General features: G+C 42.1%; 1 long non-coding RNA gene across 3 annotated transcripts; it reads left to right on the top strand.

Moving 5' to 3' along the window:
- Positions 1-134: 134 nt before the first annotated feature.
- On the top strand, positions 135-4,686 carry LOC116221382. 3 transcript variants are annotated; one of them, XR_006152517.1, is made up of 3 exons: positions 135-224; positions 2,666-2,753; positions 4,571-4,685. It is a non-coding gene; the product is annotated as an uncharacterized LOC116221382 (long non-coding RNA). The 3 variants fall into 3 exon arrangements; XR_004164094.2 differs by having other exon boundaries at positions 201-289; positions 4,571-4,684; XR_006152516.1 differs by having other exon boundaries at positions 204-723; positions 4,571-4,686.
- The last annotated feature ends 10,608 nt before the right edge of the window (positions 4,687-15,294 follow it).

Here is a 15,294-nt window from a genome sequence, read left to right on the forward strand (position 1 = left end):
CTGAAAAGCTTTAATCCAACCAGAGACCGGCTTAAAGTGACGACATCCGGTTTTAATACACTTTCCCTGATCATACAGTTTTCCTACCGACATCGGCGGGTCTCGTCTTGTCCCTCTCCGTTCACTCGACGCGCGATGAAGAGAAGCAGTGGGTGAGACTCCCAGCCTCCCTGCAGAGCAGTAAGACATCTGCGGCATCTCCACACGGATACAAACACCATCAGGTGGGCAAAGAACTTCGACCCGGCAGAGTTGATGTAATGTTATCACAAAACTCGGCTATTTCCGGGTAAGAATGAAACCGATGCAACGACAGTTAGGGCGTAGGCTATCCTATGACAGTTCCCTACCTTTCACATTTTTTTTTAAAGCGCACAGTTGGTTTGTTTAGACAGCGGTAGTAGTAGGCTACCGTTTTTTTTGTTTCTGTTTGGAAGGAGAATAGCCTATAGGTCAAGGAGTCCGTCAGGGACTTCCTCCAGTAGCCTATGAGTTCACAAAGCTAGACGTAGGCCTACCGCTGCGGTGCGTAATACCGCCGCATTTAGTGAGAAAATGAGCAAGAATGAAATTAAATAAGATATTTTCCGTTCGAAGAAAAATGTGTTATGTCAAATGATAGTGTTCCTGATAACAATAGACTTAAATGTTAATTTGTTTGCTTATTCTGAGTGAAAGTTTAAGGAACTACATGTGTGAATGTGGTGGCTGTGCACTGATAGGGTGAGTTACTTCCTGTGAGTTACGTTCTGCGACCTATCTAATGGATAAGGATGAGTGTAACATATATAATCTTCTGCTAAATGTGAGCGTTTTGTGAAATTACATATGTATATAAGAAACCATATGAGCTTCATAGCATGAATGAGTTTTGAGAAGTATGTATGTATAAAATATAGGAGTATTTGTTTAAGCCAAGAATATGTTTGAAAACAATGCTAAATGTAGAGTATCGGAAGTTCTAGCAGGATATACATAGGGTGTAGGCGCAGATTGTTGCAGATTGCAACCAAACCAATATAGCCCTCAACCCTCCGTTTTCAAGCATGTATTAGGGAATTAGTAGCGACAACAAACACCCCAACAACAACAGCAAAAAAGAATAAAGATTTATTGTTGATTAAACTGAGTTTTCCTCTGTTCAGTGTTCAGTGTTCAGACCAGATATGCACTTTGACATGCATTTAATATGGATTGCTGCTTTGAAAGTACACAGTTGGCTTATTTTACTACTGCTGTTCAAAATCAATTAGTTCTCCACCCCTCAAATTTAACTGAACAGAAAACGACAGCAAAAGCCAATATTAGTGAGAAGCAACACCTGTCAGATGTAAGGTAAAAATAAAGGAGATAAAGATATTTGAATTGTTTCAAAATCAGGGAATATGTACGTCACCATGATATTGAATATTTGGACATTTTACAATACAATCTGAATCTTTAATCTACATTAAAGTTTAATTCAGATCCATCAATATCATGCACATCCAAGTGAATTTAATTATATGTAAACAAAGCTGTATTTACAAAAATGCAGATGCTACTGTGACTGCATGCATATGAAAGTGTTTCATTTCAACAAACATCCATCCAAAACAATGACAAATTGATGTATTTCCAGTAAATTCAATATAGTAGCCCTTGTTCTGCATTGATCAGTACTTCCTCTAATGAAATGCATAGCAGCTTTTCTATGTGCTCAGACTCAGTTAAATGTTCCCTGTTTAGAACCTACATAACACCATTGTACACTGCTCAGTTGTGGTCTAAGTACAGGAAAAGGAGTATACAGAGACTGAAAGTAGCTTACAATGATGGTTTTAGATTGCTGCTTCATGTGCCTAGGTGGCATAGTGCTAGTCAGTTGTTTGTGTCTAAGCACGTACCAACCTGTGAGGCGCTCTTGAGACAATTGATGTATGGTTTCATGTGTCGATTGGACCAATCTGAGAACTGTATAGTAGAGGCTCTGGTCAACCCTCTAAAGAGCTGCTATCGATTTACTTCGACATTAAGACGACATTGGCACAAAAGTCTTCATACTTTTTAATGAACTGTATTATGTATGTTGTATTTTCTTGTTTTTCTCTCTTTTTTATAGTTGTATGTCTGTTATTTTATATGGAACTTGGCGTCTGAAATAAAGATTTATATATATCAGAATTATCTTAGGGAAACAGACCCCCGGGACTTGGGGTAGCCACAACTGTACACAACTTTAATTTACTTGCTCTATTTGTCTTTAATACAAGCAGGTTTGAGTCTCTGTGAGCTAATGCCTTTGAATAATGCTAATGTTAACCTAATTTTACGTCAATGAGTTGTGCCCCAATTAAGGGCTTGATCACTGCTTATATGAATATTTTAACAATAAATTAACTTTTAAAGTTTTGTATACAGCAAATCAATGATGTGTATATAACACAAATAATTCACACTTCTTAATCAAAGGTGTGTCTGCGGCTCTGGCAACGTGTTGTTGATATTTGAGCTCAACAGCCAATCAAGTTACACCCCTCCCTTTCATGCTCCTGAAGCAACGTGTTGATTGGCTGTAATTGTGTATGTCTCGGTCCGAGCCACGTCTGTTTCTGATTTCAGAGCCAGGACTCCTTTTATTAATTAATTTATTTATTTATTTATTTGTGTGTGTGTGTGTTTACAGACGTGATGGACTCTGATGAACCAGATGTGAAGAAGAAGAAGAGGAGCGGAGCCTCTGAAGGGGGCGTGTCTACATGTGACTCTGACAGGTCGGTAAATCATTTAGTTTGGAAAGCAGTATGTGCCAAAAACAACCAGTTAAGCCCAGTGACCCACTACCTCATCAGCTGTTTGACCAGCTTGAGAATTGCTGTTTAGATCAAGCATACATGTTGATCCAGATGGACACCTTGAGGTTGAGGTTGCCTTCCGACATCAGCCAGCAATCTCCAATCCTACGGTACCCTTAGCCATTTCCTAACTGCCCTATTCATGACTTTGGCAAATTTCTCCAGCTCTGAAATTGCAACTTCATACAGTCAAAGGCCAGCTTACGCATGACAAAAGCCCAAACTGCAAGCACCACATATTCAGTTTACCAGTCAAGAAGGTCTTATCAGTAATACTGCTAGCCTTAACTATGAATTTTCTATGGTCTGAAACCTGTCCTCGGTCACTCAGTGTGGAATTGTACCACCTGCCTAAACTCTCCACTGGTTTTTCCACAAGAGAAGGAATCACCTCACCATCAATATAAAACCTCTCTTCCACCATTTTTCACTTACTGATAGAAACACTTTAACATTGATGCAATTCCATTCCTTGACCCAGAGGACATCAGTGGTGGTCCATGGAGCATCTATGCTAGACTCTCAGTACACTATAATTCCTGTTAGTAAACAATTATGCTTTTCCAATCAAAAGCTAAATACTTGTCAAAGTTAAGCCAATCAAATATTCTGCTCACTTGTTGCCGGGAAACATTTCAAGACAATGGTGGCTTGTGTGCTCATGTGTGTGTGTCCGTGTGTGTGTGCGTCTGAGACCCTGTTTACAACTCTTCAGAAGGTCTCACCTGTCTGCATCCCTATACCGAGACCCCTCTATGAATACTCGACTGTCTTTGTCAGCCTGCACCTGCAAATACGAACTGCACTCGACTCTGCACGTAGGCCTTCTCTGCCTGGCCTTACTCGTTTCAGCAAAGTTGCTCCATGTTCATCACACCACTGTATCACATGAACCATTATATTTTTCTGCCTAATGCACTCCTAGCTTCTTTTTTTTTCATTTTAGGACCTCCGTCCTCCTCTACGTAGCCAGTCTACTCTTTGCCTCTGCCTGCAGAAGACTGATAACTCTCTCGTTCATCATCTGCTTGTTTCCATTGCTTCTTCCTTTCTCAAATCAGCCTCTCTATCTCAACCTTGTCTTGACCTTGCTTCTCCTTTCTTTCTGACAAACTCCATATCTTTCCATGCCATAATTATAGATGACCTCACCCTTCCAATTCAATTCATACTCTGCTGTATCCTTCAAAACTTCTAAAATTCCTTTTAAAACAACATTGATTCAATTCCATTCTTGACTTCAGAGGACCCTGGCTATCTAACCTTTGGTTTCTGCCCATTACATGTTTCCTTCTTAGTCTGCTTGGTTTGTCTTTGCTGTTCACCAGCTGCATGATGCCTGCCAACCTGAAGAGCTTTCTCTTATTCCCCAAAATGGCCGTAAAGGAGTTCATCCCCTTTCTTGTAGTCAAAGCCATGCCAAAGTCCAAAGCCATGTGGTCTGCCTGTGAGTCATCTTCCACCCCTGCCCTCGCTGACTCTAGGGTTATTGTTTTGGTTTGTTCTTCTGTTCTTAGTTGGGTGCATCTACTTGGCTCTATCAGCCACAGATGCTGCTGCTACAGGTTGCTAGCCCAAAGCAGCCCCAGTGGGGTCTATTCCCTCCTGACAGCTGTATTTATGTATTTTGTATTGTATTTTGTATTGTTTGTGTGTGTGTGTGGGTGTAGTGACCAGGATAGTCTCTCTGAGGGAGGTGTGAGAATACTCACTTTAGGGTTATGTTGTGTTAACAGCGTCCAGCAGGGGGCATCAGACACACAGTCCAAGAGGACGGACGAGACAGAGAGGGACTCTGCTGCAGAACACAGGTGAGATCATGGATGACATTCTGTCAGGCAGTCACCAAAATCCTCTTCAAACCACCTTTGATTCTATGTCAGTAACATTCTAGAACCCTCTTTACGCTGTTATATGTATTTTCCCTAGTGGCTCTTCTGAACTGAGCATTGATTGTTGCTTAGTACTAGTTATGATGTGATTTATTTTGTTCTGTGAAGGAACCCTACTGTGTTGTAACGATGAGTATATGAGCTCTTCTGAACTGAGCATTGATTGTTCCTGTAGTATTTTTATGATGTGATTGATTTTGTTCATGTGAAGGAACCATACTTGTCCTAACGATGAGTATATGAGTGAAATAAACGTAATTGTTTGTCAGTCACCTGCAAACTGACCCTCCATGTCTGTCAGTGTCTATTACAGTCTAGAACCCCCTGCATATTCACATTGTGATCATATTGAAAAACCCCACTGTGTCTGTTCAGTGTGTTTATGAGAGAAATTACTACATTATGGTGTCATGAGCTTTAGTCCTCTAATAGATGTGAAGCTAATATATTACAACATAGACATTCTGAATCTAGTAGGAATATTGTCATGATATTTTGTTGACATTATTCCTTAAAGGTGTCTGTGGTGATGTTCATCTGTAAGCGTTGTGTGATTCTGTCATTGATCTAGATGGACACCAGCAGAGGCAGAGTCATGAGAAACTCAGATCCACTCTGAAGAGGAAATTTCAGCATCTGGCTGAGGGAGTACCAATCAGGGAGACACAACTCCTCCATGAGATCTACACAGAGCTCTACATCACAGAGGGGGAAGAGGAGGTCAATAATGAACATGAGGTCAGACAGATAGAGATAGCATCCTGGATAGAAGCAGCACAAGGCAGACCAGTCAAATGCAGTGACATCTTTAAACCCTTATCTGGACAAGACAAACACATCAGAACAGTGCTTACAGAGGGAGTGGCTGGCATTGGAAAAACAATCTCTGTGCAGAAGTTCATTCTAGACTGGGCTGAAGGAAAAGCCAATCAGGATGTCTACTTAATATTTCCTCTTCCTTTCCGAGAGCTGAACCTGATGAAGGAGAAGAAAATCAGTCTGGCGGAGCTACTTCAACACTTTCACCCAGAAATAAAAAATCAAGCAATCTTCAGCAGTTCAGAGCACATGTTTATCTTTGATGGTCTTGATGAGTGTCGACTTCCTCTAGATTTCCACTCCAACCCAAGGTGTTGTGATGTGACAGAGCCAGCCTCAGTGGACGTGCTGCTGACAAACCTCATCAAGGGGAATCTGCTTCCCTCTGCTCGCCTCTGGATCACCACCCGACCAGCAGCAGCTCATCTGATCCCTCCTGAGTGTGTGGACCAGCTGACTGAAATAAGAGGATTCAATAACCCACAGAAAGAGGAGTACTTTGGGAAGAGAATCAGTGATGAGAATTTGGCTAACAGAACCATCACACACCTGAAGTCATCCAGGAGCCTCTACATCATGTGCCACATTCCAGTCTTCTGCTGGATTACTGCCACTGTTGTAGAGAGAACTTCAGATGAATCGGGGAGTCTACAAATGCCAAGGACTCTAACTCAAATGTACACACACTTCCTGATCATTCAGACAAGCATGAAAAAGCACAAGTACACAGGGAGAAAAGAGACAGATGAAGAGATTATTTTCAAACTGGGGAAACTGGCTTTCCAACAACTGGAGAAGGGCAATCTGATCTTCTATGAGGAAGACCTGAGAGAGTGTGGCATAGATGTCACAGAAGCTTCAGTGTACTCAGGAGTGTGTTCTCAGATCTTCAGAGAGGAGGCTGGGCTGTACCAGGGGAAGGTGTTCAGCTTTGTGCATCTGAGCATTCAGGAGTTTCTTGCAGCTTTATATGTGTTCCTCTGCTTCAGCAACACAGAGAGAAGCATGCCTGACCAACAGCAAACCTCTCCGCTCTCTGCTCTGTTCAGAGCTTCAACACTTCATGACCTACACACGACTGCAGTGGATCTGGCCTTACAGAGTGAGAACGGACACCTGGACCTTTTCCTCCGCTTCCTTCTTGGCCTCTCTCTGGAGTCCAATCAGAATCTCCTAAGGCACCTACTGCCACAGATAAGAAGCCAATCACAGAGCCCAGAGCAAACAGTCCAGTACGTCAAGGAGATGATCAGAGATGAGAAGATCAGAAATGAGTATACTTCAGACAGAAGTGTTAACCTGTTCTACTGTCTGAATGAGTTGAATCACCATGCTGTAGTAGAGGTCATTGACAGGAGCTCAGGAACTCTGTCTGTAGTCATGCTCTTACCAGGAGAGTGGAAGACTGGTAGGTTTAAGTTTGAGATTTCAGAAGAGCACCTGGATGAGTTTGATCTGCAGAAGTACATAAAGACACCAGAGAAAGATCTGACTGAACTCCTCAGTCCAGATGAAGTTCTTCAGAGGCTGGTGCCAGTGGTCACAGCATCCACATCAGCTGAGTAAGTACATTACTGAGAGAGGTAGAGTGACAGTGACAGAGTCTGTGTGTGTGTTTGTTTGTGTGTGTGTGTGTGTGTGTGTGTGTGTGTGTGTGTGTGTGTGTGTGTGTGCGCGTGTGCGTGTGTGTGCGTGTTAGCTTTTTTTACCAAGGTGTCAAATAATGCCTGGCTCTTTTGCTGTTGATGCTGAGAAAACATTAGAAGGTGTGTGTGCGGGGTGGGTGGGGGGGGGTATTAGCTGAGGAAGGGGTGTGTGGCAGTCATGTGTAAGGGGTGAGTGAGTGTGTGTCTGTGTGTGTCATATGTAAGGGGTGTGTGTGAAAGAGTGCTGTTCCTGGCGAATCTTTGATGAAACGTGAAATTGTTTCCTCGGTTCAAGTTAGCTGGTAGTGAGTAAGAGAACTCGGAAAGGCGGCTTAGTGAAATAATCCGTTTATTCCAACAAAGTTTTAGCCTCAGAATTTGTCATAGTTATCTTCCGTCTCCTTTTGCTGCAGTGTCCTTTCGCTGGCGTCCTCTAAATGGTAACATGAATCTGTAGCTCTTATAGGGATACAGAATTAACATACTAAACAATGGCGTAAAAGATTACCCACAGGTGTTCGTCTGCGGGGAAGCTCTCTGTTACCCTGTGCATAATGATGGGCAAACTAAAGTGTGTGTGTGTGTGTGAGTGTATCCCTGTGATGACTGAAATATGGGGTGTGTGAGGGAGGCAGATACAAATGGGTGAACTGCAGTGTGTGTTTTCATGGGATCCTGTGATAGGATAAGTTATGTGTGTATTTTGAAGGGGGGATCCTTCATTGGTGACAAGTGTGTGTGTGTGAGTGTGTGGCATCTGGTGAAATGTGTAGTGCACTCTGTGTGGTTGTGTGTGTGGCATCTTGTGACATGTGGATTACATGGTGTATATGTGTTTGGTCTGTGTGTGTGTGAATGTGATGAATGAATAAATGAATTAATGATTTTGTGTGTGATACCTAGGGTTGGGTACCGAGAACCGGTACCAATATGGAACCGGTTCCAATACAACCGGTACCTACCCGGACCGAAATGCAACGCAGATTTCGGTGCTTCATTACGGTGCCTGAGCCAATTGAAAACGGTTGCTAGGCAGATTCCGCGGGGCACATGTAAAACTGCCCCAGCTCCCAATGTAAACTTTGTCCTGTGTCGCTCACGCTCATTAGTGTTTTCATAGCAACAGTCTTATGACAGTGAAGAGCATGCAGCATTTCACAGAGCAAGCACAAACAGAACTAGCCATCAACCTTTTAACAGAGAAAATACCGAAAGGTAAACGGTCAAAAGTGTGGCTGTATTTCGCACCAAAATATTCAAACATCGCGACGTGCAGCAAATGCAACAAAACAATTGCGTGAAAAGAGTGGAGAAGGCAAAGAGTCAACGGCAGTTCAGCAACCGAAGACTGAAAAATAAACGGAGATGACAGCTATACTTAACCTACGGTAGTCTCTTAAAGGGGCAGTACACATTTTCTCGTACTCAGTGTGTTCAAGTAACAAGATTAACTATAAACAAGCTAGAAAAGATAGGTATAAACAAATCATAAAATGGTGAAATTTCATGAAATAAATGCAAACAAAACAATACATTTTTGACTCCAAAGGCAAATATGCTCATATTTTTGCAAAAGAAGTTTGAAGCTGTTTTTTGTATTTATTTATATTTATTTAAGTATACTATAAACTGTTGTTTACAGTTAATATAATGTTCATAGTTTGAAGTTAAAAAGTTTGAAGCCAAGTGTTTTGTATGTATTTATATTTATAATATACTTTAAACAGTTAATATATTGTTCAATTTGAAGAAAAAAAATTGAATTGAACAAAATAATTGCTGAAGTATTGAAGCTGTAGTGTGTGTACAGAGTGTGTGTGTGTGTTTTGTATTTATTTAAGTATAGTCTAAACTTTTGTTAACAGTTCATATATTATTTAAGTTTTAAGTTAAAAGGTGTTTTGTATTTATTTATATATATAATCTACTTTAAACAGTTCATATATTTGGCAATAAAGCCTTTCTTAAATGTCGTCAATCGTAAACATTTTTTTATTTTTTTATAAAGTATCGGTTCCGGCACCGTTTAGGCACCGGTATCGTTTTAAAAGTATCGGTTATGTACCGGTATCGGATAAAAACCAAACGATACCCATCCCTAGTGATACCTGTGATGAGTGGTGTGTGTGTGTGTGTATGAGGCACCAAGCGTGTGTTTGCCTTTGTTGGTGTCTTTTATACCCTGTGAAGCTGTCATGCTGAGAGTGTGTTTGTGTGTGTGTGTGATTGGCACTCTTTGATGGCTCAAGATCTTTGTGTGGGAGCAGTACACAGTGATGGGTGAGGGGGGCATGTAATGGGTGTACAATGGGTTTGTGTGTGTGTGTGGGGGGGGGGCATGTGTAAGGGGTGAGTGTTTACACACAACAACAGACCTCTGAATGGGGTGTTTGATGAGGGGGTGGGGGTACATAATGATGGCCAAGCTAAACTTACTCTGACTGTGTTTGCTCAAGTTTGGTAAGTGTGTGTATGTGTGTAGCATCTTGTGATGTGGATTACACGGTGTGTGTATATGTGGTTTGTGTGTGAGTGTGAGTGTTTGGCTCTCTGTGATGGGTTCATTATTGTACGTGTGTGTGTGGCACCCTATGACAGATGAAACACAGTGTGTGTGTGTGTATGTGTTTATGTCTCACTCTTTGGAGAGGGACTTCTCTTAGTGGCTCCCTGTGATGAGTGAAGGATGATGCCATGCAGTGTGTGAGGGACACCATTTGATGTGGAGGAAGGGGTGTGTGTTTGTATGGGGCACAAATGTATGGGGTGATATGATGGATGCAACAGAGTCTGTGTGTGTGAGAGCTAGAGAGCATGTGTGAGATATCTGTGATGAGTGGTTAGTGTGTGTCTGTCTGTGTCTATGTGTGTGTGTTGCTGTCTTTGATGGGTCCAGTATTGTGTGTGTGTGTGTGTGTGTGTGTGTGTGTGTGTGTGTGTGAGAGAAAGAGAGAGCGTGTGTGTGCGTTTGTGTGTCACTGAGGGGTGCTGAGTCACTAGAGTAAGGTTTGGGTTTTGGTGTGTGTGTGTGTGTGTTTGTGTAAGGGGGAGCTCCCTTTAATGAGTGTTTGTGTATCTCCATTTGATGTGGAGGAAAGGCTGTGTGTGAGTGTGTATCGAGCACCCAGCGTGTGTTAGTATGTGTACCCTGTGATGAGTGAGTCCCAGTGAGTGTGTGTATGCCTGTGTTTGTGTGTGTGTGTGTGTGTGTGTGTGTGATTGGCACTCTGTGATGGCTGAAGTACGGTAAGTGTGTGGGTTGGTGTTGGTATAGGTAAAGGTATGTGAGTGTAATAATCACACGTGTCATTATGTTTCCCCCAGGCTGCAGATGTGTTCCCTCACAGAGAAGAGCTGTGCTGCTTTAGCATCAGCTGGCAGATCAACCTCCTGCAGTTTGAAGACGCTGGACCTGAGTGGCAATTGTGATCTTCATGATGCAGGAATTCAGCATCTCTCAGACCTCCTCAAGAGTCCCACTGCAAGCTGGAGACACTAGTGTGAGTGTTAACACACAACAAGAGATCTGTGTGGGGGGGTGGGGGGCACACAATGAGGGTGAGGGGGGAATGTAAGGGTGAGTGTGTGTGTTTGTGGGGGGGGGGGGGGGGGGGGGGGGGGGGCATGTGTAAGGGGTGAGTGTTTACACACAACAGCAGACCTCTGAATGGGGTGTTTGATGAGGCAGGTGGGGGGGGGGACGGGACAAAGTGATGGGCAAACTAAAGTGTGTGTGTGAGTGTATCCCTGTGATGACTGAAATATGGTGTGTGTAAGGGGGGCAGATAGGAATGAGTGAACTACAGTGTGTGTGTGTGTTTTCATGGGACCCTGTGATAGGATAAGTATGGTGTGTAATTTAAAGGGGGGGATCCTTCATTGGTGATGTGTGTGTGGCACCTTGTGTGTGTGTGTGTGTGTGTGTGTGTGTGTGTGAGTGTGTGTGAGTGTGAGTGGCATCTTGTGAAATGTGTAGTACACTTTGTGTGTGTGTGTGTGTGTGTGTGTGTGTGTGTGTGTGTTTGATTGGCACTCTGTGTTGGCTCAAGTATGGTAAGTGTATGGGTTGGTGTTGGTATAGGTACCAACACTTGACATGTGGACATGTGGATTACACGGTATGTGTATATGTGGTGTGTTTGTGTGTGTGATGAATGAATATGTGTGTGATACCTGTGATGACTGGTGTTTGTGTTGCTCTCTGTGATGGGTCAATTATTGTACGTGTGTGTGTGTGTGTGTGTGGGGGGGGGGGGGGCGGGTATGTGTCTAGCACCCCTGGTGTGTGTTGGTGTGTGTGGGTGTGTGTGCATGAGTGTTTGTCTATGTCTCAATGACTGAATGAAGGTGTGAGAGCGTGTGTGTGTGTGTGTGTGAGAGTCTGTATATGTGTGTTTGTTTGTGAGTGTGAGTGTGTGTGTGTGTGTGTGTGTGTGTGTGTGTGATAGTGTGTTTGTGTGTGAGAGCGTGTGTTGAGTGCTTATGAGAGAGAGTGTGTCTGTGTGAGTGTGTGTTTGTGAGAGGGTGTGTGGGTGAGAGCATGTGTGTGTGAGAGCATGTGTGTGTGAGAGTGTGTGTGTGAGAGTGTGTGTGTGAGAGTGTGTGTGTTAGAGCGTGTGTGTAAGAGTGTGTGTTTGAGAGAGAGCGTGTGTGTGAGAGCGTGTGTGTGTGTGAGAGCGTGTGTTTGTGAGAGCGTGTGTGTGTGAGAGCGTGTGTGTGTGTGAGTGTGTGTGTGTTTGTGTGTGTGAGAGAGCGTGTGTGTGTGTGAGAGCGTGTGTGTGTGTGAAAGCGTGTGTGTGTGTGTGAGAGCGTGTTTGTGTGAGAGCGTGTGTGTGTGTGAGAGCGTGGGTGTGTGAGTGTGTGTGAGAGAGCGTGTGTGTGAGGGTGTGTGTGAGAGCGTGTGTGTGTATGAGAGCGTGTGTGTGTATGAGAGCGTGTGTGTGTGTGTGAGAGCGTGTGTGTGTGTGTGAGAGCGTGTGTGTGTGTGTGAGAGCGTGTGTGTGTGAGAGCGTGTTTGTGAGAGAGCGTGTGTGTGTGTGTGTGAGACAGCATGTGTGTGAGTGTGTGTGTGTGTGAGAGTGTGTTTGTGAGAGAGCGTGTGTGTGTGTGTGAGAGAGCATGTGTGTGAGAGTGTGTGTGTACGATTGTGTGTGACTTGTGAAGGAGTTTCTCCTCTGTGTGTTCTGCGTCCGTTGTGATGCGTGTGCAGGCACAGGAATTTGAGGATATTGTTGACTTGTCTGAATCTTCTTTTTTTTAATTTATATTTTATTAGTGTTCAGAATCTCACATACACATATTTCAATTTTTCAGATTCTATGTATAAAGAGAAGTAAAAGAAAAACAAACAAACACATATGCAAATAAAGAAACAAAAACAATACCATAAAAACATACAAAACTAAAATAAAGCAGGGAGAAATCATTTTCCATAGAGTAAAGAAATACAGTCAGGCCATTTATCTGTGACATAGTTGCACCACTTTTGCCAGTGCTTAAGAAATGTTTCCATTCTTTGGTTAACATGAGCTGTAATCTGCTCCATTCTGTAGATTTCTGTTACAATGTCTCTCCATGATGTAATTGTAGGACACTCTGGTAATAACCATTTTCTGGTAATAGTCTTTTTACTGGCCACCAGCATTGCATTTATCAAGTGTCTGTCCCCTTTCAGCCAACTTTGAGGTATATTTCCAAGGTACAGAATCTTAAAGTCCAAAGGAATGTCCTCACGAAAGATGTCCTGTAAAGCATTGTGTACCGCCTTCCAAAAGTTTTTAATAATGGGACAGTCCCAGAAGATGTGGTAATGGTTTGCGCTTTGGTGTCCACACTTTTCTCCAAACAGGAATGTTATCGCTATAATGAGATGTCTGAGATGTCTGAGTGTAATGAAATATCTTTATACAATTTTTCCAGTTAAACTCTCGCCAGCTCATTGAACTAGGTACATTTCCATTGATACCCCCCCATATTAATGTCCATTCTTCCTCAGAAATATCTATCCCAGATTCCTTTTCCCATTTTGCTTTAATGTATGCTGTTGAATGAGTTTTAAGATCTAGAAAGCGTTTATATATGGCTGATATCACCCCTTTACTGCAATTTGACTTATATGCTCTTTTAAACAGTTCTATGAGACTGGAGTTTGCCTCTGTTACCTTTTTAACATTTTCGTTGACAAAATGCCGCAACTGTAAGTATCTAAAGAAGTCCTGTTTCTCTAACAGATACTTTTCTTGAATATTTCAAAACTAAACAGTATGTTTCCATTCATAATATTGCATAAAGCTGTTATTCCATTATCTCTCCATTTTTTGAATCTGGTGTCCATTTTATTTGGTGTGAAGTCTGAGTCATATCCACACCATTTAAGGGGACAGTAGATCTCCTTCTAGTTTATATTCTTCTAATGATATTTTTCCACACCTTAAGGGTCAATTTGACCCATGGATTATCAGAACTGTTTTATGTAGTGTTGCAGTTTTAGAGTCAGCTATGATTGCTTGTATTGGAATGGGAAATATTTTTTCTTCAATGTCTTTTCCACTGTGCATCATATGAAGGATTGCACCAGCATATTATAGCTCTTGTCTGGGCGGCCATAGTAGTATTCCTTGAGGGATGGCAGACCCCATCCTCCCTTCTTCCTTTACTAACTGCAGTGTTTTTGAGACGAACCCTTGGTCTCTTGCCTTGCCACAAGTATCTAGACAACATTTGCCCATTTTGTCTATTGTTCTAACTTCTATTGGTAGGGTTGAAATAGATATAACAATCTGGCTAATATGTTCATTTTAATAGATTGTATTCTTGAGCTGAAACTAAAGAAAGGTACGAGGTTCCATCTTGTGATATCTTCTTTGATTTTTTTGCGTATAGGTGAGTAGTTATATTCTGATAGTTTTGACAGATCTTTTGGAATAGTAATGCCTAGGTACTTAAAGGATTTTGCTTGCCATGACCATGGGTATTTGCTCTCCATTTCTGATGTTGGATTATAGTTATACGTTAGCACTCGGGTTTTACCCACATTAACCTTATATCCTGATAATTGCCCATATTTCTCAAGTGCCAGCATCAGCTGGGGCAAAGAGTGTGTTGGCTGGCTAAGATAAACTAGTACATCATCTGCGTAGCATGCTAGCTTATGCTCTCTTTCCGCAAGTTGAATGCCTCTTATTTCTCTGTTTTGTCTTATATATTGGGCTAGTGGTTCAAGGAAAAGTGCAAATAATATTGGTGACCATGCACAGCCCAGTCTTGTACCTCTTTCCAGGGTAAACCTATTTGATAAATAACCATTGACCTTGACCCTTGCCGTAGGAATATTGTATAATGATTGTATGGTTTTAATAATCCTGGCATGGAAACCAAATCTATGAAGTGTCCTGTAAAGAAAATCCCAATTTACGGAATCAAAAGCCTTCTCAGCATCTATACTAATTACTATTGCTTCCATTTTGTTCTTTGCTATATGATTCATAATATGTAACGTCCTTCGTATTTGTCTTGTGTTTGACGTTGGTGTATGAAACCTGTCTGATCGTTGTGGATCAATTTAGTCATAAACTTTTCAAGTCTTCTGGCCATAATAGAAGTGAACATCTTATAATCTATATTTAAAACAGACATTGGTCTGTATGACGCACACTCCGTTTTATCCTTGCCTTCCTTTGGAATGGCAGAAATAATGGCCTCCTTCCAACTAGGAGGTGTTTGTGCCTTTTCCAGGACCGTGTTTAGTGTAGGAAGTATGATAGGAATCAAGTCATTTTTAAACTCCTTGTACCACTCAGCTGTATAACCATCGGAACCTGGAGCCGTACCTGCTTTAAGTCTGCTAATTGCCGCTTTCAGTTCATTTTCTGTTATCACAGCGATTAGCTCTTGGTTTTGCTCTTCTTTAAGAGTGGGTCATTTCAGGGGTGTTCAAGAAAGTATCAATCTGGGCTATGCCTCCTCCTGGGACTCTTGTATACAATTTTTTGTAAAATGCTTCAAATGCTTCATGAATCTCACTTAGTTTTTTTTTTTTTATCTCATTTGTTCTAGGGTGTCGTATTTTATGAGCTGTATTTTCAGCTAGTTTTTTCTTCAAGT

This window comes from Clupea harengus, chromosome 8 (genome assembly GCF_900700415.2).
Source record: "Clupea harengus chromosome 8, Ch_v2.0.2, whole genome shotgun sequence".
NCBI lineage: Eukaryota > Metazoa > Chordata > Actinopteri > Clupeiformes > Clupeidae > Clupea > Clupea harengus.